At 38.0% G+C, this 24,379-nt stretch overlaps 1 pseudogene; it reads left to right on the forward strand.

The window, feature by feature from the left end:
• The first annotated feature begins 21,579 nt into the window (after positions 1-21,579).
• LOC131279809 (BTB/POZ domain-containing protein KCTD3 pseudogene) lies at positions 21,580-23,891 on the forward strand (annotated as a pseudogene).
• The last annotated feature ends 488 nt before the right edge of the window (positions 23,892-24,379 follow it).

Consider the following 24,379-nt stretch of genomic DNA (forward strand, 5'->3'; position numbering starts at 1 on the left):
GTGCCATGCCATTCAGGCGTGACTTCCACATAGGGGAGCCCCATGCACAAGGAGTGCACCCTGCAAGGAGAGCTGCCCCGCACAAAAAAAAAAAAAGCACAGCCTGCCCAGGAATGACACCGCACACACAGAGAGATGACGCGGCAAGATGATACAACGAAAAGAGACACAGACTCCCAGTGCTGCTGACAAGAATGCAAGTGGACACAGAAGAACACACAGCAAATGGACACAGCAGACAACTGAGGGGTGATGAGGGGAGAGAAATAAATAAAAAATAAATCTTTAAAAAAAAAGATGAAGGATGAGCAGAATTCGGTCAAGGTCAAAAGAGAAGGAATACTACATCATAGGAAATAATTCACCCCAAGGCATGGAAACATAAAATTACACAGCATGGTAAAAAACTTGAAAGCATGGCTTTAGAGTAGGGTTCACTTAATGATTCAAGGAAAGAGGCAGGAGACAAGTTTGGTAATTGTTAACAGTCAGGAAGAGAAGTGGGATTTTACTTTGCAAAAATAGGGAGAAATTTCCCAAATATTTTTGAACCAAGTAAAAATATGCCCAATTCTGTGCTGCAGGGATACAGAAAGCTTAGATGGTAAATATAGAATAGTTAGGAAATTTGAGGGTATATATTAGAGAAGCAACAATGTAGAGAGAAGCAGGTTCCTTGAGAGAGGTTTTGAAGTAGGGTGGATAGAAATTATCATCAGACGTAGGTCTAGAGGAATAGAAAGCATTGAAAATCCCTTCCTTCATACATTTTAGAAATATTTGTTGGCCACTGGTGCGAAATCTATTCCTGAAAATATCTAAAATTTTCAGGTTAGATTATTGAATAAATGGTAAAACCATTAATTCAGTTAAGGAATTCAGAAAAATCATTAGGCTTGATGGGTAGATAATTTGGTTGATTTTGGACTGAGTTTGAAATTCCTGAAGACAATTCTTTGAAATTTACCAGAAGTTAAGAAAAGTCAGAAAAATATCAGGATATTCAATGTCATCAGTAAATATATGATGAATGAATCCCAGGAAGTAGAAGAGATCAAAGGAAAATTTACACCCTACACATTTACAATATTGATAAAACTTATAATGGAATGCTGAATCAATCTATATTTATTTCCAACTCAATATGTGGGAAAATCCTTTCTGAGAAAGAAAAGAAAAAGCTTGCCCTTATGAACATTTGCTATTCTTAAGTCTAAACTTGCCCTGTCTAGCTTCTTAAGAACATGCAATATTTGCAAAGTGAGACCTACCACAGGCCAAGCTGTATTTACTTGTTCAAACAAGCATCTGCATGTTCCTGCATCTTGTTTTCAATTAATTGATGTCAACACCAACCATGGAAAGAACTGACATTTACAGTCAAGATTTGTGACACCCACAGGAGTTAACTGCAAAAATTCATCTTGATAGTTTTAACATTTGATTAGCATTTCCATTGTTGCTAAGGGTAATTAGAACACCTTTTACTTTCTTCCTGAGAATTCTGTGCTTTCACTGACATTAAAGGAATTAGTATGCATTCTTGAATTCACACCAAACATTACGTGGTCGAAAAAACAACAGTTCTTAACACTGAAAGTATCAAAGTGGATAGAGGTAAGATTCAAGTAAATAGGATTCTCACTTGTTTACTGCCTGAAGAAATAAAACTTTCCAACAGACTGAATAACTTGCTGATTCTAGAGAAGAGGTTAGGAAAATAAATTTTTGAAGTATAATTAAGTCTTCTATTTTCCATGGAATTTATTATGGGTAGTGTGGACAAGCCAGATGTAAACAAAAGAGTTACGTATGCTTCAGGCAAGGTGGGTCACTGTTATTAGTTCTTTTATCTGAATATGTTACTTTATTTGAGTTCCTAGGGTTGCCTACATCAGAGATTTTGGTGTAAGCAGCCCAGAATAATTTTTCCCCAATTATAAACTCTTATTAAATGTATGTTCATCCTCTATTTAATACACCTATTACAACTGGATATTGGTGAAAGGAGAAGGAAAAATAGTTGTTTTATTTTGTTCTCTACCTCCAATAACCTTATAGAACTGGAAGAATACAAACTACCTATCAGAATTGTCAATGTGCTTGTCAGTTTAAAAATGTTTTTGGTTCAACAAAAATGATGTTTTTGTTCAATTTAAAATATTTTTGTTTTAAAACCAAGACTTAAGGTTACACAAGATAGATTAAATATACATTTACTTGCATCCTACTGAAAGCCCAGGAAAAGGATAAAACAATATATAAACTCCAAAGGACAAAGAAAACGGGTGATAAGATGACAGACAAAAGATGTCAAAAAAACTTTGGGAAGATCAAAAGTCAATGAACAGTAGTAAATGAGTTAACCAAGCAAAAAGGGTTGAAACCTAATAACCTTTATGGTTGACAATAGGCCAGTTCTTACAATAGAATTTCAGACAGTCCCAGGAATTTGACATATCTAGTTAGTACCTCTGATAGTGGGTGTGAATTTTGGGGCGGTAAACAGAAGTTTTTATTGAATGTCTGTTTTAAACAAACATAGATTTCTAGATTCCTCTCTGTTCCATATAATTAGGCAACTAACTGTCCATCTCTCATTCCAGAAGAAACTAGAGATTTTCGCTATGAAGAAAGGCAGGAGATCTGTGGCATTCTCCTGTAAATATAAACAATTTCACAGACTATGAAACTCAGACAAGGCCACTCTGTGACAATGATGGATCAAGGCAAAACAAAGACTACTCCATAATCATGTCTACAAATACACACAAAAAAGCATGAACTTTGTCAAAGCCACATTTCAAAACATCCCCCTTTCCCAGTTAATATGAGCTTACCAATTACATCTTTAGCACAGTTCTGGCTGCCCTCTCTGTAGATAATGTTTATTAGATATCTGTCCTGGTTTGCCTTTTGTAGCTCCCAGAAAAATCCCATTTTTAAGCTAAGCCATTCCTATGCATGTAAACCTATTATATATGTAGCCTTCAGATTAGATCACTTTTGATTAGATTGCTTCAGTTAAGGGCCTTTGATTAGATTGCAGGGTCCAGGGAGGGTTCTAATCCTTTTACAGAGAAAGAGAGCTGCCATTTTATCCTGCCATGTGAGAGAGGACTCCAGGATTGCCTATAGCTACAGAAAGACAAAGAAACCCCAAGGGGCTGAGAGAGAGGCCAGAGGCTGGAGTCAGCAGAGCAGCCCAGAGTTGAAGAAGGAAGCCCAAAAGGAAGACCTGATCACCCTCAGCTGCAATTTGGTGTGACAGCATCTCTGACGATGCCTTACTTTGGACATTTTCACAGCCTTACAACTGTGAGCTTTTACTCTAATAGATACCTATTATAAAAGCCAACCCATTTCTGGTATATTGTATTGGCAGCATTTAGCAAACTAAAACAATATTCTGTCATAAAACAGTCCCCACTTTTGTACAGCATCTCAATCCAGAGCAAGGACTACCTCAAAATCCCCACCAAAGTCAACTCCTATAAGTCCCCTTTATAACCTTTTATTGAGGTTCCCCATGATGTGAGTTCTCCCTGACTTCAACAAGTAATAGGTCTTACTTGTTCAACTATACTTGTATTCCTGGTGGTCTTTAACTGGAGGGCATTGATAGGTGCTTGGGTGGGAAGATGAAGAGGATTAGTGACTTTTTTCAAGGTTTTTGTCATACTATCTAAATTCGTTTAAACTATAAACTCGCATATTATAAAAGAACTAAAGCTAAAGGCAACATTCATGACAGGTTCTTTGGTGATAATATTAAATTGAAAAAATATATCATATCAAGGGGATTACATCAGAACAGCTAACATTTACTCTATGGACTTCATAAAGAGATTTTTTTAAAGAGAAAAGAAAAAAGGGCCCAATATAATATTTTTCCAAATTCACCTGTAAGGTCTCCTTCTTTACCTCTGGACACTCATGAAGAAATCTACCTATAGTATTTGTAATATTCTATCTTTCACCTCCATAAAATCTCCCTTCTACCTATTCTCTATGATGTCTCTTTAGAGACCATATTCTTAGACGTATCATATAAGGACTCTTATGTTCAGAAACATTATTGCTCATGCTGCAACAAGCAAATTTTCCAACATGAACTACACTGTCAACACCATGTAAACTATTTCTTTAACTATTTCTGGAAAAGATTAAATACCTTAGAACAACAACTTCCACCCTTTTAGAACCTTGTTATCTTGAATCAATCTTATAATACCAATCACTGTGTTAAATTATATCCACTACAGTTATTAACCATATCCAATATCAGAGAAAAAAAGACTGTCACTATCTCTTTTTATTTCTCTCATCACCAGATTCAGGGCCATTTTCTAAGTAATGGGTTTGGGAGGAACGATCATGGCCCTAGGCAAGCATTTTAATTATGAAATTATCACTGGCACTGCCTTTTTGGCCTTTTTCCCTCCCACCTCACCCTTTCAGCCTATCTTCCATGCCATTCTTTCCCTCTTGCTGCCTTTAATCATCTGCCAAAAATCATTTGGACACACCAATTTGCACTAGAGTTTTTTGGCAGGTCTGTGAGTTTCCTCATCATCATGATTTGAATTTTTTAAGGATGAATTTGTAATGGTAAAGTCTGAAGCTTCTATGGAAGTCTTTCAGATACTTCTAAGCCTATGTGCTGGGTCTGCACAATGAAGTGATATCATCAGCAATACTTTTTGTTGTTGTAGTTGTTATTTTGATCACTGTCAGAAATCCATGCAATTTATTGGCTCATTACTTATTTCAGAATTAAGTATAAAATAACCAAAGGCCCTGCATTTGCATAAAAATCCTTTTTAACTCCTTGTGATAAAAATGAGACCAAGAATGAGTTAATTTCTGTATTCACGAGGACTCAGTCTTTGTAGGACACAGACAATCCACGATTGTGACTCCTTTTAAAGATGCCATTCCAGCTCCTGTACACCAAGGTGACAGCTCCAATGTAATCCCAGGTTCCCATATTGAATTAAGTTTGATTTGTTTTTTTTAGGTCAAATACTTCAGAAATACCATCTCTGTGCCGTTTCTCTGTAAATAGTGGGTGTGCTTTAGTTTTCTCTATAATATACATTTATTTTTGGAGCTCATTAAACAGGTTAGGCAATTTAAATAGATCTAACAAGTAGACAGAAGCTAAAGCTAAGGTAAGAAATATTCTCTGTTCTATTATCTAAAGACACATGATGAAAGTCATTTTTAACTCTTGACTGCCACCAACATAGAAACAAAGACAGCCATTTGAAACTTAGGTCTCAAATCAAGTATATACTTTATATTTAAAAACTTTTCTTCAATTTTTATGTGGTTATTAAGTATATTAATTTTGTTTTAAAAGCAAAAGCATTCCTTGTGATCTATTAACTTTAATAATAAAAAAAAAGCAAAAACAGTAATATATGGTGAATTTCTATAAGAACCATTTATCCAGATGGAGGGAGAAATAAGGAAATTCTAGTTTCACTAAGAGTCCAGTTTGTCTTCCCTACCTAACCTCTCATACTCTCTGTGGCAGTTTGATATTATTTATGAATTCCAAAATGAGATATAAGTTATGTTTATAAAATGGTCTGTTCCTCTGGGCATGATACCCTTTGATTGTATTAGATCAGCTGAGAAGTCTTTAATTTAATTATGTTAAGATTATGACTTTGATCCCACCACATCATTAGGGTGACTCCATTTGAGTACCAGCCCCATTTATGGTTTTTATAAATGGACACTCAGTCAAGGAGACACACAGAAGCAGATACCTAAGAAAAGAGAGAGAGCTCCATAGACACAGAAGAGGACTTTGATCCTGTGTCCCAGGGAGAGATGAGCCATTTACCTGATAGTTTGCAGCTGAAGAGGCAAGAGCCCAGAGCAGCTGAGCAGTCCTGGAAAGAAATGAGCTCTCCAGCCTACAGTAGAGATCAGAAGAAGCAGGGCCCACCTTAAAAGGAAAGAGGAAGGCTGAACCCTCACAGTTGTTGCCCACCATCTTGCTTCAACACGTGGCAGCAAATGTTGATGAGGAACTAACCTTGAGTTGAATTCTTTAGGGCCTTGTAACTGTAAGCTTTTACCTCAAATAAATGCCCTTTATAAAAGCCAACAGACTTCTGGTACTTTGTATCAGCTCCCCTTTTGGCCTACCAATACACCCTCTTTCGTTGCAAATAAATGGTTGTAGTCCCTTCCTAACTTTAAATTGGTCTGTATTCTCCTAAAATCTAAGCTCACTCCTGGAAAATAAATAACATGCTTAGGGACTAATTTAATTTCATCTTTGTAATAATGCTATAGGAATTGATTTGATTACAAAGCACAGTACACGAAGCCAAGACTTCTGTTTAGGAAATAGCTTCTTTTGTGTCTTTTTTTTTTTTTTTTTTTTTTTTGAGTACTGGGGCAGGAATTGAACCTGGGATCTATATGCAAAAGCCGATACTTAATCACTGAGGAAGCCGGTATTTAATCACTGAGCCACTTAGGCTTCCCTGAGTTGGGTTTTCCATTTGTTTGATTTTGCTTTTAGGAGGCACTGGGGACAAAGCCCAGGTCCTCCCCTTTGGGAAGTAGGCTCTCAACCACTGGAACCACTTCTGCTCCCTTCTTTGTGTGAAGGAGTTAATCCTTCAGTGCCTCATGTATGCCCTAAGAGGGACTGATGGTACAAGGAACTATATGCCTGAATGTTCAATAGTAGAAGAGTTTTCTTACTTCAAATGTAACAATAAGAATAATGATAATGTATTCACCCATGGGAAGAACTGATTCCTCTCTTTGAATACTTGTAAAGTCCACTATTTTATTCATTAAACCATTAGAATTTTGATGATAACAAAGAAAAGGAAAAAAAGAGCAATTTTTTTCTTCCTCTCCCTGCCCGCTCCTCCTCCCGGCTGGTTTTTTTTGCCATCTGTGTCCATTTGCTGGGTGACCTTCTGTATCTATTTCTCTTTTTTTGTCTTCTCATCTTTCTCCTCTAGGATTCATGAGGATTTGATCCTGGGGACCTCTGATGTGGAGAGAATTTTCCTGTCAATTGCGCCACCTCAGTTCCTGGTTTCTGCTGTGCTTTACCTTGACTCTCCTCTTCGTCTCTCTTTTGTTGCGTCATTATCTTGCTGAGTGACTTACTTGTGCAGGCACTGGCTCACCATGCATGCAGGCACTGGCTTGCTGCATGGGCACTCAGCTCACCATGCAGGCACTGGCTTGCCACGTAGGCACTTGGCTTTCCACATGGGTACTCGTGTGGGAACTTGGCTCACCACATGAGCACTTGGCTTGCCACACAGGCACCCACATGGGCACTTGGCTAGCCACACAGGCACTCAGCACACCACATGTGCACTCGGCTCACCACACAGGCACTTGTCTCACCATGCAGGCAGTGGCTTGCTGCACAGGCATGCTTTCTCTTCTCCTTTTTCACCACGAGGCCTCAGGGATCAAACCCAGGTCCTCCCATATGGTAGGTGGAGGCCTTATCAATTAAGTCATATCTGCTTCCTAAAAAAAGAGCAATTTTTAAAGAATTGACAATTAATAATTCAATAACTGGGGAGTGGGTGTAGCTCAATGGTTGAATGCCAGTCTCCCATGTACGAGGCCCTGGGTTTCATTCCTGGTACCTCCTAAAAAGAAAAAAAAAAAATTCAACAACTGCAAGTATAAGCATCTTTCCTATTTTACCTTGTGGGCACTGCCATGAGATTTCAAAATATGCATGTTTAACATATTCAAAATAGTCTCATTAAAAATGTACAGATTTTTTTTTATGTTCCAGACTTTTAAATATTTTATTGCAGTTCACTTGCTTTCAAAGCAACAAGTTCTAAACTTAAGACCTAGAAGATAATCTTACATTCTTTCTTTCTTTATTTTTAATCTTACATCCAAAAGGGTCCAGAAAGTAGAACACTTCAAGGATAGATAGCAGAAGACATGCTAGGAATGGGGGAAAAAAACAAGAAAATAAGAAAGTATCTTCAGTATACTTTTTGAGAGGAAGCAGTGATCCATAGGTGGATGATATATAAGCAAATAGTCGTGTTCTAGAACTTTTATGGGAATTGTAATCCTTATCCTTGTCCAAAGGAGCTATAGTAGTATGTTTGCATGACCTTGAAGACTGACACTGTGAGCCATTACTTGATCCAGCAGTTGCAGCAATGTCCTTCTGTGTGATACACCAAGTAGCAGAATGTAAAAAGACAAATGAACTACTGGGAAAGTTTACAGATGTCCATGTGGCTTTGTGGATATAGCTTGAGCTTCCATACAGTGTTAACTATTTTAGTGTGATTGTGAGTCACAATCTTGGATTGTCTGTGTCCTACCAACTGTAAGATGGTATCCAACTACAGTTTAGCTGTAAGATTTGGACCATTAATAGATATTACAAACCTTTTGGGGACAAGTTTAATCCATATCACCTGTGAGCCATGAATAGCACTTACAGCAAGACAAGACCATCAATAATATCTCACTGGAGCAAAGGCAGATGTTTATCATCAAAGTTCTGTTGGCTAAAAATTAGGACAGCTGACCTGTACACCTATATATTTCAGAGAACATAGCTTGATCAACCAGTTAATATACCAGTTAATATACATGGTGGATTTCTGTGTGCTAAACATCATCCTACTCCTTAGGTGGTCTAAACTAAATGGTTCTTCTCCCTGGGGATATTAAAAACCTACCTTGAGTGACCAAACATTGCATTTGATAAAGACCAAAGAAAGACAGAATTTATATTCAAAAAGAACAAATTAGCCATGTTTTAATAAAGGTTTTAAGAATGAAAGTTATAGTTTAGACAAGGAAAGCACAGGGAAGAAATGGCAAATAGCACAGAAGGCAAGTGAGAATATACCTCAGTATAGTCTCAAATGCAACTACAAAATAATTGCAATGTTTCTGACTTGTGGAAAGAGCCATGGAACCACAGATAAACCAAGAATGTAGAAGTCAGAAGTTCACAGTGAAACCATCTCCAGGGATACAGCTACAGAAAGGTGAGTCTGCTGTTTCACTTGGATTCTAATTATACCAAGCACATACTGTTTCTGTGGGGATGAGAATTGTGAAGCAGCCAAAATCTTGAACTTAAAAAAAGAGGTCCCCCAGTTATATGCCAACTTATTATTAAGGGTGACATTCTTCTGCTCAATATCTAAATCTCTCAGATTGGTATTTATAATTCAGTTTGGTTGGCTCAGGGTAAACTTGGTGGATGTGAGTTTGAATGAAAATTTAAGCATTTTTTTCCCGACTTATACTATGTAAGGTGCTAAAAAATAGTTTCATGCATACATGTCTGTATTAGTCAGGGTTCTCTAAAGAAACAGAATCAACAAGAAATATCTGTCAATAGCTGTGATTCTATAAGAATCTCTCAGGCAGCCATGGGGATGCACAAGTCCAGCTTCCTCAGGCAGGCTGCAACCAGGGGCTGCAATGAATGAAAGTCCAATGAAGGTTCTTGATGAGTTCTGGGAGATGTTGACTGTCCAAAGACAAGTTGGGAAATCTCTTGCAATGCTGGAATCACTTCCCCTTTTAAGAGATTCAGATGATTGGGTTAAGTGTCACTCAATGTTGATGGCAATCTCTCTGATTGATGTAATTATAACCAGCTATCTATAATTTATCACTGCAGTAAAGTCAATGGTGACTAAAGTCCATAAATGTCCTTGTATTACAGTTAACCCAGTGCTTGCTTGACCAAAAAACTGGGTACAATTACCTGTCCAAGTTGACACAAAACAGCCTAACCATCACAATGACCATAGGCTATCCTGAGATTCCTTCTACTACCCCATGCTATTCACCAATGGCTTTTGCCTCTCAAATGATCTTCTGGGGTGCAAAATTGGAACCCTAATGGAAGTATATATTATTAGATAATTACTTTCTGCCCCATTCTGCTGAATCTTAAGATTTGTGCATTTGGTCTTTGGTAAGTCTTCAGAACAGTGTTGCTTTTGTGTTGCAGCTGATTGCGTAGCTAAGTAGTTTCCTTTGAAGTTTTGAAAGATATGTGTATTATAGAGCTGGACATAATTTCTTAGGTCTTTTTAGTTAAACCCCTTTAATTAACAAGGATACCGAAGGACAAACTAGCTGCCTTATATGCTGTGGAATCTGTAGTCAATGAGTTTTGTGTTCCAGTTTCAGTAACCTGCTCCAAATTATAGGGAATGATTCATTCTGTCAAACAAAAAAATTAAGATATGTAAACTTTACATACTCACTTGAAAATAGAACCCTTAAATTATTCACAGATCTTTTAGATATTATTTCTTTCTAAAACATCATCAGTGATTTGTAATCATAGTTTGAGCAGAGTATAACATGGATTTATATTATATATCAAATATATATATATATATATATACAGTTTACATAAAATTTGAGACATCTTGCATATACCCCCTCCAAAAAAACAAATATTTAAGGGTACATAAAATAGACTAATAAACAATATGATCATTACAAATAAAACCAGAAATATCAGAAATCATATAGAGGAGAAGAGAAAAAAATTACTTAAAAAAAGGCAGATTGTTCTTAAGCATTATACTTAACAATGAGCTTCATAGCCACCAAGACAATATCAGGATTAAGTCCTTTTGTCCCATTTTTTAGATGAAAGGATGTATAATCAGTCTTCATGACATAACATGCTTCTTGGGTTGATTTCTAAAAGATTGCAGCATCTCAATCTTTATGTATAGGATGCTAATATATTTAATAAGGCCTCCAAAAGAAAAAAGTATCACATTTTCTTTAGAAACATGGTTCTTATATTAAATCCAGCAAAAGCATTTGAATATTAAATTGTATATTTGAAAAGAATTTTATATATACCAATATAAAGTATTAAGTTAGATATACACGTTTTGATAATATCAATAAAACAAGAATAGATGTTCAAGCAATTGAAGATATGGGGATTAATTTATCCCTTGCGGACTGTTTTAAATATTACACCAACTATGCTTTGGGTTAGAATAGATGTCAGTCCATTTCCATATTGTATTATAGGCAGGGACATAAAGTGGACTTTCATTTACTTGGATTTCCTGGGACATGGAAAGGTAGATACTCATCCCAGGATATTCTCTCATTCATACCTTCACCTCAGACAAAGACCTAGTGGAAGTGCATAAAAAGGTGAAGAGAGATGGCATAGGAGTTGTTTCCATGGGTCTTCATGGATGTTGTTTCAAGATCTCAGGATTGTTCCCTTCTATAGAGCTCCCCAGTCACAGCCTGGCTTCTATAGGGAGGGCAGGCTGTATGACCTATGAGTGTAAACTCTCTATAAAGAAACCCTTAACTTAAAACTCCATGTAGAAAAGATGTTATTAATGGAGGAAAATGTGAGAGGATGAGGGATGGGGTATGTAGAATCCCCTATATTTCTGATGTAATGTCTATGTAATCTAAAACTTCTTTAAAATGGGGGGTACTGGGTTCCTGGCTGGGGGTGCTCTGTCGTGGTCCCTAGAGGAGCAGCAGCAGTCCCCCAGATGCAACAGTAAGAACCAGGAAGGAATGAGGGTCCAACAGTGGGCTCCTGATACTAATGACTATGCTTGTGAGCCTATACGCCTGAAATAAGAACAAGGCCTAGAGCAGCATTGTGCCTGACAGCCTTCATGTTACTCAAATGTGGCCAGTCTCGAAGCCAAACTCAGCATGTAGATGCAGTGCATTCCCCCCAGCGTGGGACATGACACCCGGGGATGAGCCTCCCTGGCACCAAGGGATCACTACCAAATACCAGCTGAAGATGCAACTAGAAAATGACCTTGAATTAAAGGTTCAATGCGGATCAGCAGAATATCCCTGTCTACATATAATAACATGACTTTAAAATGCTGTTTGACCTAATGTAAGGGGGAAATGGAAAGGAGAAATGAGTTTATATGGCTATGAGTCTCTAAAAAAGAGTCTGGAGGTTGTCAGAAGGATTGCCCTTATGCACACCTGAGCAGAGTCTCAGAGACAGATAAAGTAGATACAACCCCAGGTATTGGTTCTTTTGAGGGCTAAAGAGACCCACGGGTTCTATGGTCATGGCAGATGGGGTTCACTGCCATGTCAGTTGGCCCTTCTTTGGAGCTGGTGTTTCTGTATGATGGAACTGGACTCAGATGGGATCTCTTTTCACAAGACTTTCATGCTACTTTACTGGAATTGTAGTTGGTGTTGGGGTTTAAGATATATTTAGGGGATTTGAATCTCTGGAGTGACAATATGATAGCCATGCCCTGAACCTCAAAAGACTTCAACTCCTACACTTTGATTATTGGACTTACCCCACTCAGTTAACATGGAGTTGAAGAATGTCAACCACCACACCATGGAGCCTAGAGTGCCTACAACTGAAAGCAGGAGGATTTCATCCAGTATCCATGTGGAATCTAAGCCCCCTCTTGACATAGATGTGCAATGGACACAACCAATCCAGTGTCCACAGAGAAAATGTGGCATTGGTGTGGGAAGGGTGGTCATGGTGGCTGCTGGGTGCAGGGAATGGGAGGAAGAGATGAGATGTGGAGGCGTTTTCGGGACTTGGAGTTGTCCTGGGTGGTGCTTCACGGACAATTACGGGACATTGTAGATCCCCCGAAGGCCCACTGGATGGAACATGGGAGAGTGTGGGCTATGATGTGGACCATTAACTATGAGGTACAGCGATGCCCAGAGATGTACTTACCAAATGCAATGGATGTGTCATGATGATGGGAGAGAGTGTTGCTGTGGGAGGAGGGGGGGTGGGGGCGGTGGGGTTGAATGGGACTTCATATTTTTTGAATGTAATAATTTTTAAAAAATGAATAAAAATAAAAAATAAAAAATAAATAAAACTTCTTTAAAAATACAGGGAAAAAAAAACTCCATGTAGGAAAAGAAATCTTGAATCAATGCCAGGGCAGCTTTTCTAGGTGGTGTAATCAATTATGAAGTAAGGTTTTCTAAATTAATCATCTCTTTATTAATTTTCTTTTTTTTTTTTTTCACTTTTTGTTGATAGACCTCATTTTCTTTTGTATTGACATTTTACTTTTACAATTGGGTTAGTCAGTGTCCTCCAAGAAGCAAATACCAAGACTGGATTAAATATGCTAGAAATATACTAAGGGGATTTCCAATAAGAAATATGTGGAGAGAGCTGGAGGAATATTAGTCTGAACTTGGATGAAGGAGAGAGAGAGATAGAAGAAAGGAAGGAATGATGGCGGGAATGGAGGAAGGGAGAGTGGGAGTAGTGTCGAAGCCTTCTAGATGGATCTTGATATTCTAAGTAAAGTTCAGTATGGCCATTGGGGAGTTCTCAAGCCTTTAGCCATTGGAGGGGTATGGAGTCTCCCCAAAACAGGCCTGCCTTAGTATCCCTGCCTTGCTCAGTCATTGGCTGGGAGTAGCACAGAGGAAGTTGTGACCTCAGTGCAATTGAGATAATGGATTCCAGAACCAAGTAGCTGGGCTCTTTGTCAGTTACACTCCCCACAGTCAAAGATCCAGGAAGTATGGTCTCATGATCACCACAGCAATGTACATATTCTGTCTTTAATAATGGACCTTGAGCAGAGTTAATCACGTTACTTTCCATTTTTGTTTAATATATAATTTTGTTTATCTATTTACTGTATCATTTAAAAATCACCTTTTGAGTGTTCACCATGTTGAAGACAACATTTAAAGCTTTTCATGAATTATGTCATTTTGTCCTCACAAACACCCTGTTATTATTCCCATTTTACAGAAGATCACTTAGTACAGGTTTTTGCACAGACAGGATACAATGAGATATTACATTATCTTAGTTAAACTAAGAACTGTTTCTCAGAATCCCTTACCTATCTGGTCCCCTTATCTATAGAGCAAAAGGAAAACTTGTATGATATTTGAAAACTGAAAGTAGTGCAGCAGACATTACTTTCTGAAAGTTGCTTTCCAGTCAGGTGAAGAGAAGGACAGATGAAGCCATTGCTTAAGTGACTTTCATCTTGTCTTTGTTTTCCTCTGCTCTTCTTCCAGGCTACTCATCCTGATAACCCTTAATGGTCCCATACCCACTACTGGATGCTTGACTGTGGATGCACAGAGATGGTAGTTAGAGAGGAAACAACTTCCCATAGAGCCTTCCATGGGTTCCCCTTTATGGTTCCAATTTAACAACCAGATACTCTTGGCTTCTCACATTGTCTGGTTGCTAAGTCCTTCTTTAATCCTCTAACTTCCCCTTCCAGACCATCCTCTCCCAGCTTCTCCAACAATTGTGTTTTAACCTGATAATAAACCTCTGATCCCAGAATTTTGTAACTCTGCTCCCTTAACCTGTACCCTGACTGATATTAACAATAGCCTAGGGATTGAAATCTAGGCAGCCTGACTTCAGAGTCCAGTACCTTTTGTTTTGGATTAAAGCAAGCATAATCAATCTATTTTTAAATGCCAATTGTGCAGGAATAAAATTCAACCAGAAGTTATTGAAATTAAAGTACCTAATTTGTAGATTCCCCATATAAGTATCCTCCTACTGATATACAGTGGTGATATGTAGGGCCAACATTTTGGCAAAAAATATTAAATTAGTATTAATACCTACAAATACAACTGATTGAGACCCAAGAGTTTTAAAGACCTAGAAAGAAGGCGATAACATTTTATTTTAGACTAAGGAAAATTTAAGAGCAGGCATTATCACTTACGGCTCTAATATTAAACTAATTTCTAATGTGTCTAAAATTGTCTACAAACATATCTTCAAGATGACAAATGCAGCTATTTTACATTATTGTATAAATATATAAAATCCAGTGTTGAAAAATATCTTTCCAAAATAATGGTTTCACCATAATTTATATCAAACTGTTCTAAGAGTAATTTTATAAGACATTTCTCTATTTTATGCTCATTCAACTGTAAATTTTGAGCAATATAAATCAAAGAAAAAAAAAGAGAAGTCACCAATTATGGTGTCACATCAGCCTTGGTGGAAAAATATAGAGCAATAATAATAGTCACACACAGTTTTCTGTGCTTGCTCTAGTTATCTGTTATGTCTCAATCCCAAATCCATCCTTCTATATACCTCTGCATGGAACACTTTCACCAACTGATATCCTATTACAATCTCCCAATAGGGGGCACTAGGGAGAGTTTAGATGTGGAGATGAGGGCAGAAATTATCTTATTTTTCTTTCTCCTCTCTCTTAGCATTGCCTCAGCCCCAGGGTAACCATTTGTTCCTGTTCCTTTTGGCACTCTAAAACAAGTCATATGGGATCCCTCTAAGCAAAGGTCTGTGCCCCAGTTCCATATGACCCATCCCACTACCAAGCTCCTAGTTTGGGAACCTTTGTCTGCTCCCTTTGGTTTCCATGAGGCAGCACTTGTTTCCTATAGTTATAAGCTCTGGGTGTACTCTGGTGTAGCAGTTTGATATAATTGATGAATTCCAAAAAGAAATATTGGATTATGTTTATAATCTGATCTGTACCTGGACATGACTGAGTTTTGATTAGGGGGTTGAGTCCCTACCCTTTGGGGCTTTTAATGTTAGAGTTTTGATTTTGGAGTTTGATGCTGAAGACTTAAACTGGAGTCCTAGGAAGTCAGCATGAAGAGGAAAGAGAAGCCAGCCCCAGGAAGAAAGGAACCTTGAAACCAGAGTAAAGCAAGCTGCAGGAATGTATGAACCCAGGAAGCATGAACCTTTGCAGACATCAGTAGCCATCTTGCTCCAAATAGACTTTGGTGAGGGAAGTAACTTATGCTTTATGGTCTGGTATCTGTAAGCTCCTACCCCAAATAAATACCCTTTATAAAAACCAACCAATTTATGGTATTTTGCATCAGTACCCCTTTGGCAGACTAATACACCTGGTGTTGCCTTTTTTGCTCTCAGAGCATCCAACTCCTTATATTAAATCTTCTCTGTTGAAACACCCGATGTGAATTTTGTTTTCTTGGCTGGACCCTGTCTGATACACTCACTATTACTTGATTCTGTCATATAAAAGGGCATTTAAACCACCTCCCCTGCCTACTTCTTCCCCTGCTATATATGGATGTTACTAGAATATGTCTCAAATGTTCTCAACAAACATCCTATCAGCTACAATGGGACATCAGCAAGTTTCTTCTTTTTCCCTTTTTCCTTTGATGTCCACTGCCAAGGTCTCCAAAGCCATGAAACTGTTAGGAAGGGCAGTAGTACTTCTTCCTACAACAGATGAAGGCACTGGAAGGACTTAGAGCTGGTAGGCATCAAAGATTTGTCTTCTTTGAAGGCCCAGATATGTAACTGTCGCTCATTCAGCCCCTCAATGGCGCCAGTGCTATGCTCCAAAAATATTCATCATGACATAACCTCCCGGACTGCATTCTTTGAGGTACTTTACAGATTATTTTGAGTTGGGCTTTCAGTATCTTTTAGACATCTAGGGAAAAGGTTTCACTTTTACAGTCTGTTTTATTACAAGTCTCACCCTAAAGCACATGTTTGAGTCACGGGGCTGAGCTATAAGGCAACCTATTTCACTGATAAAGTGAAGTACTTAAAATGTCCCATTCTCCCACAGAGGGGAAGAGGTGTGCAAGTTTGTAAAGCTCCCACCCCTACCCTGCCCTATTTCAACCAGATTATCATCAGTTAGATTAAATTTTATTTATTTTCATTTCCTCTGAAGATTTCATTTGAATAAAGGAGTCTTTTGCACAAGAAGATTTTGAAACCTACAGGCAGAGATCCCCAGATATGCCCAGATAAAACCAAAGACAAAAATATCTAAGATTCAAGCTAAAACCATGACTAAATATGTAAAAAAAAAATCTACATGGCTCCTGATCTTTAGGTTTCAGTATAAAAATGTCTCCCACATTTTAATATTTTAAAAAAATAAACTTTTATTTGTTGAAAAGTGTTACTGTGTGTATATGCTCTCCAAAGAAACTCAAAGCATTTAATCCTTGAAATTGTACTTGTGAGTTCAAAAACTTATTTGAAAAGGTGCAAGAGTCATATTTAGTGCTTCTTGGAGACTCTAGAATACAAGGAGAACCTCTGACCAACAATTAAAAAGATTGAAAATCAGAACCCCTGGATTTCACTAGTTAAACCAGAGAAAATTAAGACATATATTGAGCTTTGGAGATCTCTAATAAAATGTGTACTTTGCATTTATTTTCATTATTTCCGAGGATTAAATGAAAAAATACATATGAAAGGGATTTGGAAGTAATAAAGTACCGATAAAAATGAGATAGATATTTTCAGTTCTGCTTTCCATGAAAAGGATTTACATGGGGAGGTATGTGGAAAGGGAAAATAGAAAAGAAAGGGAAATGAAAATGAAGAAAATGAAAATAAATCACAACTCTATATAGGTAGAAGACATATAAAAATAGAATTCTTTTTAATTGACTTATTTCTGTTAAATAAGTAGATTAACAGTTAAAATAAGAAAAATGTGGGAAATATTAGTTTTAAATTTGGCAGTTACTTGCAATATTATGATATGTACAATAATTTCTGTGTTCTTCCATAGCTCTTTCATATATATATACTTTCCAAAGAAAATGGATTTTATGGAATTTTTTTATTATGGTCTGTCCTTACAGATTTTGGAATCAGTCACTCTTCTGCAGACTTTTTTTTTTAAAAGATTTATTTATTTATTTCTCTCCTCCCCATCCCCCAACCCGGTTGTCTGTTCTCTGTGTCTATTTGCTGTGTCTTTCATCTTTGTCTGCTTCTGTTGTTGTCAGCGGCACGGAAATCTGTGTTTCTTTTTGTTGAATCATCTCGTTGTGTCAGTTCTCCGTGTAGGAGGTGCCATTCTTAGGCAATCTGCACATTCTTTTGCACTGGGCGGCTCTCCTTATGGGGTGCACTCCTTGTGCATGGGGCTCCCCTACGTAGGGGACACCCCTGTGTGGCATGACACTCCTTGCACGCATCAGCACTGCGCATGGGCCAGCTGCACACGGGTCAAGGAGGCCCGGGGTTTGAACCGCGGACCTCCGATGTGGTAGACGGACGCCCTACCCACTGGGCCAAGTCTGTTTCCCTCTTCTTCAGATTTTTCTGTCACACATTGTCCAACTTCATCTTTTAAACAGTTTGTTGATTTTCACCGTGTATTTATTTATGATAAGTATTCTTTGTTACTGTTTATGTGACTGTTTTAAGTTAATTAGTGAATAGTACTATACTCAACGTTAGTTTTCTTCTCTTAAAATCCATTTAATCCAGGGGTTTTTAACCTTTTTTGTTCCACAGATCCCTTTGCCTGTCAGGTAAAAACCATGGACCCCTTACTAAGTCCACACTATACTGTGAATTATTTAATATAAGACACCTGTACCAACATGCCACTACATGAATGTTTTTTTGAATTTCAATTCAAGCTCATAGACACAGGGTTAAAAATACCTGAAATCCTTTAGAAATAAATGTGACTGTTAATAGCTTTAGTGACTTTCCCTTGACTTTTTGTAGACCAGTATTATTCATAGGCTTAGCTGCATCATGAGCTTAATGTAAAACCAAGGATATTGATATCTTAACAAAATCTACATACTGATAGTACCATCGTGAGTATTTGTGATCTCCAGATGGATCAGACAATAATTTCCAATGACTTTATGATATTTTTGTAATAATAAATTTTATTTTTAGAGAAGTTTTAGATCATAGAAAACTTACATCAAACATAGGGTATTCCCATATAACCTCCCCCCCAAACCCACATACATACATGCACATTTCCCCCTATTATTAACACCTTACATTCGTATGGAACATTTGTTATAATTGATGAACCAGTATTGGAGTAAGCTTCGATGCATCTTCCCTCATGATACTAGAAATATCAACATTCTCCTATGCTTATGAGGAAAGAATTTTTTGATTCAGACTTCAATACCTACCAACCAAATGGTACTGCCATTCAATTTCTAACAAAAAGAATTGCCTAATATAAACTCTTCTAAAGCAAATCAAAAGTTTTGATAGTGATCTCTATAATTAGTCTGTAGCTAATGACCCTGTGACAAAGAGTACTAGTTGTCCCCAAATAGATATTCTTCCCTTATTCCTTTAGTAATGGAACCCTGGAATTTCAACTGAGTCTTTGGCTGCACAGAATAAAGACAATTTTCCAGTCTCTCTTGAAGCTAGGTGTAGCCATCTGACTTACATTCTAGCCCAGAGGACATGGGCAAAATTAATGGGCAACTTCCAGTCTGGCCTGTAAATGAGTAAACTGTTCTCTCACTTCTTTCCCTCCCAATAGCTGGGATATAGATGTGATGGATGAGGTCTAGAGCAGCCATCTTTGGTCATGAGATGTATGCCACAAGCTGAGAAAGATGGAAAGTGAGTCTGCATCATCATTGATCCAGTACTGAACTACTTATTTTGGCCTTTCTTAGCACATCCAGACAAGTATTCTAATTCATGCAACCCATATATATAAAATTCCTGTCCTGGGCTGTTGAATAAAGTTGGTTATTCTGGCTTAACAATTTACTATCAGAAAATATTTGATCAAATTACTTAAAAGTCTCTTAGCCTCAGATTACCTTCCCTTCTATAAAATTTGGGTTGTTATGAGGATTAAAATAGTTAATCCATGTAAGAACTTACCTCTGTATCTGACATAGAATAAACCTTCAAAGGTATTAGCTAGCTAGTACTTTTATTAGAGCAGCTAGTCAACCCTTCAATTATATAGACATAGTTTTGGCAAATAACTATCACAAGAGTTACCTGGATGTTATATTTTTCCCGGTTACTTGTTCTAAGGGAGATACTTTAGACTGTATATTGGCATTTGTTTCTATCCACTTATGTATTTTCTAGGATAATTTTTTCAATGATATAGAATTTATGGTCTTTATTGTTCTTTGGCTGTGGACCAGATTTGATTTAGAATTGATTTTTATGTAAAAGTCTTAATTTATCCATTGGTACTTCCTTGTCTAATTTCCATGAAGAGGTTTACTGGCCTTGTATTCAGACCCATATCCTCGAAGCTCTACAAATTTATTTCAGCTCTTCAACCATATCTCCAGCTTAAAGAATATGGACCATAAACAAATCTCATAGAATATCTGCATACCAGTAACATTTTAAAGATTATTTCCTTTAACACATACCTGCCAAAAAAATTCTTCAATAGCTTTGCTGCAAGAACCAACATTTGATAATCTTCTTTGAGGATTAGCCATGGGGTAATTACTTATGATTTCCCTAATTAAATTGGACCAACTTTTCTGAAAGTATGGTTCAGTAAACTAAGGGCGTTACCCCAAAAGATGTCCTGATCAAATACATATAGGAAATGCTACATTAAACAGATTTCTTTTCTACAGGACTCCTAGGAATACTTTAATATGGTAATGCACATCATAAATCCTTAGGAAAGAGTATTGATTAAAACATTTCCCATCACTTGTAACAAATGTACCACACTAATGAAAGATGTTGTTAATATGGAAAAGTGGGGGGGGGGGAAGGGGAGGGAGTGGGGTACATGGGAATCCCCTATATTTTTAATGTAACATATATGTAATCTAATGCTTCTTTAAAAATAATTTTAAAAATAAAAAAAAAGAATTATTTTTAAAAATTCCCAAAATGTTTGTAGCCCTTACTTTCATATAGCTCTAATACAGAACCCTAGTTTGAAAGTGCCGATTTTATGATTAGCTTAAGCAGAGTCATTGGAGAGTTGCATGGATTTTCTGGGAGCATATCCTTCCCATCAGATTAAACTTTTAGTCAAATGATTTCTCGGATCAAGCCCTTGATACTTAACCCTCTTTAGCTTTGCATTAGGAAAACTACCACTTCCAGGGCCTGTCCTCAGCCAGGATTCTGGCTTTCTTCTCTACTGAACCTTGCCCTTGAGGTTGCTGTAGGCCTAAAACCCAAGAACCTTAATTTGTTCTGGCCTTTAGCACATTACCTTGCTCTGAATTCACCATGATAATAAGGTTGTTTATGGATGACCTGCCTGATAACATTATTGACTGAGCTCATTATTTCTCACCAGCTATTATTAGGAAAAAGATTATTTTCGATGCTCAAAGATGTCACAAGGAACCTGTAAAGTGGAATTCTAAATGCATAGCTAGATTCCTGGGAATTATAACTAAATAAATTATAAATTTCATTAACTGTCAGAAGAAATTTGTATCAGAACATTGTTGACTGTCTTATTTAAACAACATGCAACAAACGTAAGGGGTTTTTGGACTGCCTTTAAGACCCTGCTCTTGTCTCACTCAGGGCAAGATTCCTACCAATAACACAGAGATGAAAGCCCCGCCCGCCTGCTGGGAAGGTGGGGACTCCGTGTAACTCTCGCCCTCCCAGGCCGCCGACCGGGTGGCCCTGCAGGGGCTGTTAGCGCCGTGGTCTCGGGCTTCCAACCGCCGCTCCGCACTCCCCGCCGGCCGGCCCCGAGTCTCCGGTGGCGGGGGGAGGGCACTGGGGCCCTTCGCCGCCACTGCGGCCCTGGCCAAGGCGTTACAGTCCAGCTGACGGTGGGAGGAACCAGATTTACTACCTCCAGATAAGCTCTTAAGGGGATCCCAGAGTCTCTCGCTCCCAAGTTTACAGAGTGGAAGAACAACACTTAAGAAATTAAACTAGTGCTATACTTCGTGATAGAGATCCGGCAACATCTGCACCCATTTAAATTTTCTTCGGAGGAAAGAACTAGATTTAAGGGGACTAGTATTAATGTTCTCTGGCACGAAGCAGAGTTTACTCCGTTAGTAAACTCGGTTAGTATGTGAAGAATTGGAGCAGTGTCGTTTCATGGTTTACTTGCCTCCGCCAGGTATTCCTAGTTGTGAAATAAACACCTCAGCTGATTCTAGAGCTGGATTCTACAGAAGGTGAAGCCCAGGGAAATGATACCCAGCCTGTTCTCTCTGGCACTGGTGAAGAAACTGTTAGGCTAGGATTTCCTGTGGATCGGCAAAAGGTGCTAATAGTAGTTGGTCATTTTGCTGTGTACCCATTTTGTTTTGATTTCCAGAATCAAAGAAGCTTCAGGATGGCAACAAGTGTTTACAAGCCCACATTTGGGTTGGACTATTGAAGGAGTGGCTTTAAATGCAAAAGTGGTTGGAGGTCCCTTTGGAGATAAAGATAAAGTGGTTGCTGTTACCTCAGAGAGTAGCACCTGTGGAGTGTTCAAGATGGAGGAAGTGGAAGCGAAATAGGAATATTCAGCCTTGGAGTTCCTGTAGATGCTCTCTTCTTTATTGATAACCAGTTGATGGCCATGAGGCATTAAGGGAAAGTAGGAGTGTGGAATCCTGTCACTCAACACTGGCAAATTCAAGGTATTGTTCCTATATCTATTTATGACCCTGCTGGGTCATTCCTTCTACAGAGATGTAAATTACAATAAATTATATAGATATGCAGAAGTTCCCTTTGTGAATGAAAGACATGATCTTCTTGTGACTGAGCTTTATCATGATCCCCAAATGATGCTATTACTGCCCTGAGTGTTTACCTCACACCCAAAACAAGTGTCAGTGGTAAGTGGATTGAGGTTGCCTAGGGTAAGAGCTCTGGAGCAGTACAAGTAATTGTACAACACCCAGAATAAGTTGGGTCAGGTCCTCCACTTTGCAAGACTTTCGCCAAAGTCCTGTTACAAAATAATGCTATCAGAGAAGCATCTCGTATCAGCCTGTGCAGATAATAATCATGTCCAGGCATGGACAGTAACAGGACTCAGAGGACTGGTCTCTACTCAACCAGGCTCTATTCCTTTAGCATAATTCAGGATACTTTTTCTGGAGAAGACTGAAAGTCATGGTAGCTATTCTTCTGGGAATGACATAGGGTCTTTTGGAGAGTGAGATTTTCAACAAGTGTTTATCCAGAAAGTTGTTCCTATCACTAACGAAATATGAGGCTCTCATCTACTGGGAAAAGAAGATGTGATAACCAAGCTGTTGACTGTACCACAATATCCTCATTTACCATGACAAAATATTAGGGATCCAGTAGAATGGGCTCAAGACCAAGCTACCACTTGCTCACAGGCCATACAAATGGCAGGATTCAAATGTGGGCTCTGACCACTGCTGTGGATATAGGTAACAAAAGTGAAGAGAAGGACATAGGTGGTCAAACTGAAAAAGAGCTACTCAAATTATTGGATCAGTGTGATCTGAGCACATCTTGCTTTGCTACTCCTAACATCAGTCCAGCAACTTCTGTGGTTCAGCATTGCTGTCTACGGGATTCAAAGTCTAGCCTTCAGCTTCAACACCATAAACCCACCACAAAGCAGCTAGTAAGGTTACCCTGAGACCTTACAGAGTGAGTCCTTTGTTAGCAAGGGCAAGGAGGACTGAGAGTTTTCATAGTTATAGGGACTTCCAGACTATTAATTTGAACACAAATGTAGAAAAAGCTGCTCCTGGAAATGCTAACTTGGGTCCAACACAAGCAGAAGTGAAGCAGGCAACAGGGAAATATAATGTACTGAAAGAAAGTCTCCTGGAACAGAAATTTTTAAAAATTGGAGAGAATCAGATAGTAGATTGGAAGCTCATAAATAGTTGAAGGTTTTTCAGAATCCAAGAAAAGGTCTTCAGAAGATGAGAATGAAAATAAAATTTTGTGAAGGGAGGAAGGAGGATTTGAAGGAGGAGGAGTCCTTGGAAGAAAGAAAGTTCCCTAGCTGGCATCATCTCCAAGTACTTCTGATGGAGCAACTCACCTGGTACTGTATCCACACCTCCTACAAAGACCATTCCATTTCCTGGCATAAAAAGAAAAAAATTCTTCAGGTCAAGAGTACAGTTTTTGAAAACTCATCAAAATGAGTAGTTGTTTGTTAAATTTACTGGATTTCAGAATATTGGTTTTTGCACCAAAATTTTACAAGTTAAAATTGGACTTCATTTAGTAATTTTTTAACAGAATTACCTGGAGGAAAGGTGATAAAATAATAACCATCTCTCTTTTGATGTTTTAGAATTTTGATTTGCTTTGTTTTGCAGTACATTTAACAGAATCATTTGAAAAGCAGGAGTCCATTTCAGTGTTTAGGTGCTATTTGTTGGCTTTGGAAGCAAAACATCATGTTCAAGAGGATAATGCCCATATAAATGAGCATCCCTTTAGAGAGGGGGGATTCAGTAGAAGATTAGGTCCCTAATCATAATTATGCCTGCAATGCATAATTAAGTTAATATGGTCTTGCAATGTTATCTCACATGCATCACATAGTTCTTTTTGGAACTTGGTCTTCTAGCCCTTATTATGTGTGCAAAGTGTTTACCAGATATTTGAATG

This window comes from Dasypus novemcinctus, chromosome 1 (assembly GCF_030445035.2).
Source record: "Dasypus novemcinctus isolate mDasNov1 chromosome 1, mDasNov1.1.hap2, whole genome shotgun sequence".
Lineage (NCBI taxonomy): Eukaryota > Metazoa > Chordata > Mammalia > Cingulata > Dasypodidae > Dasypus > Dasypus novemcinctus.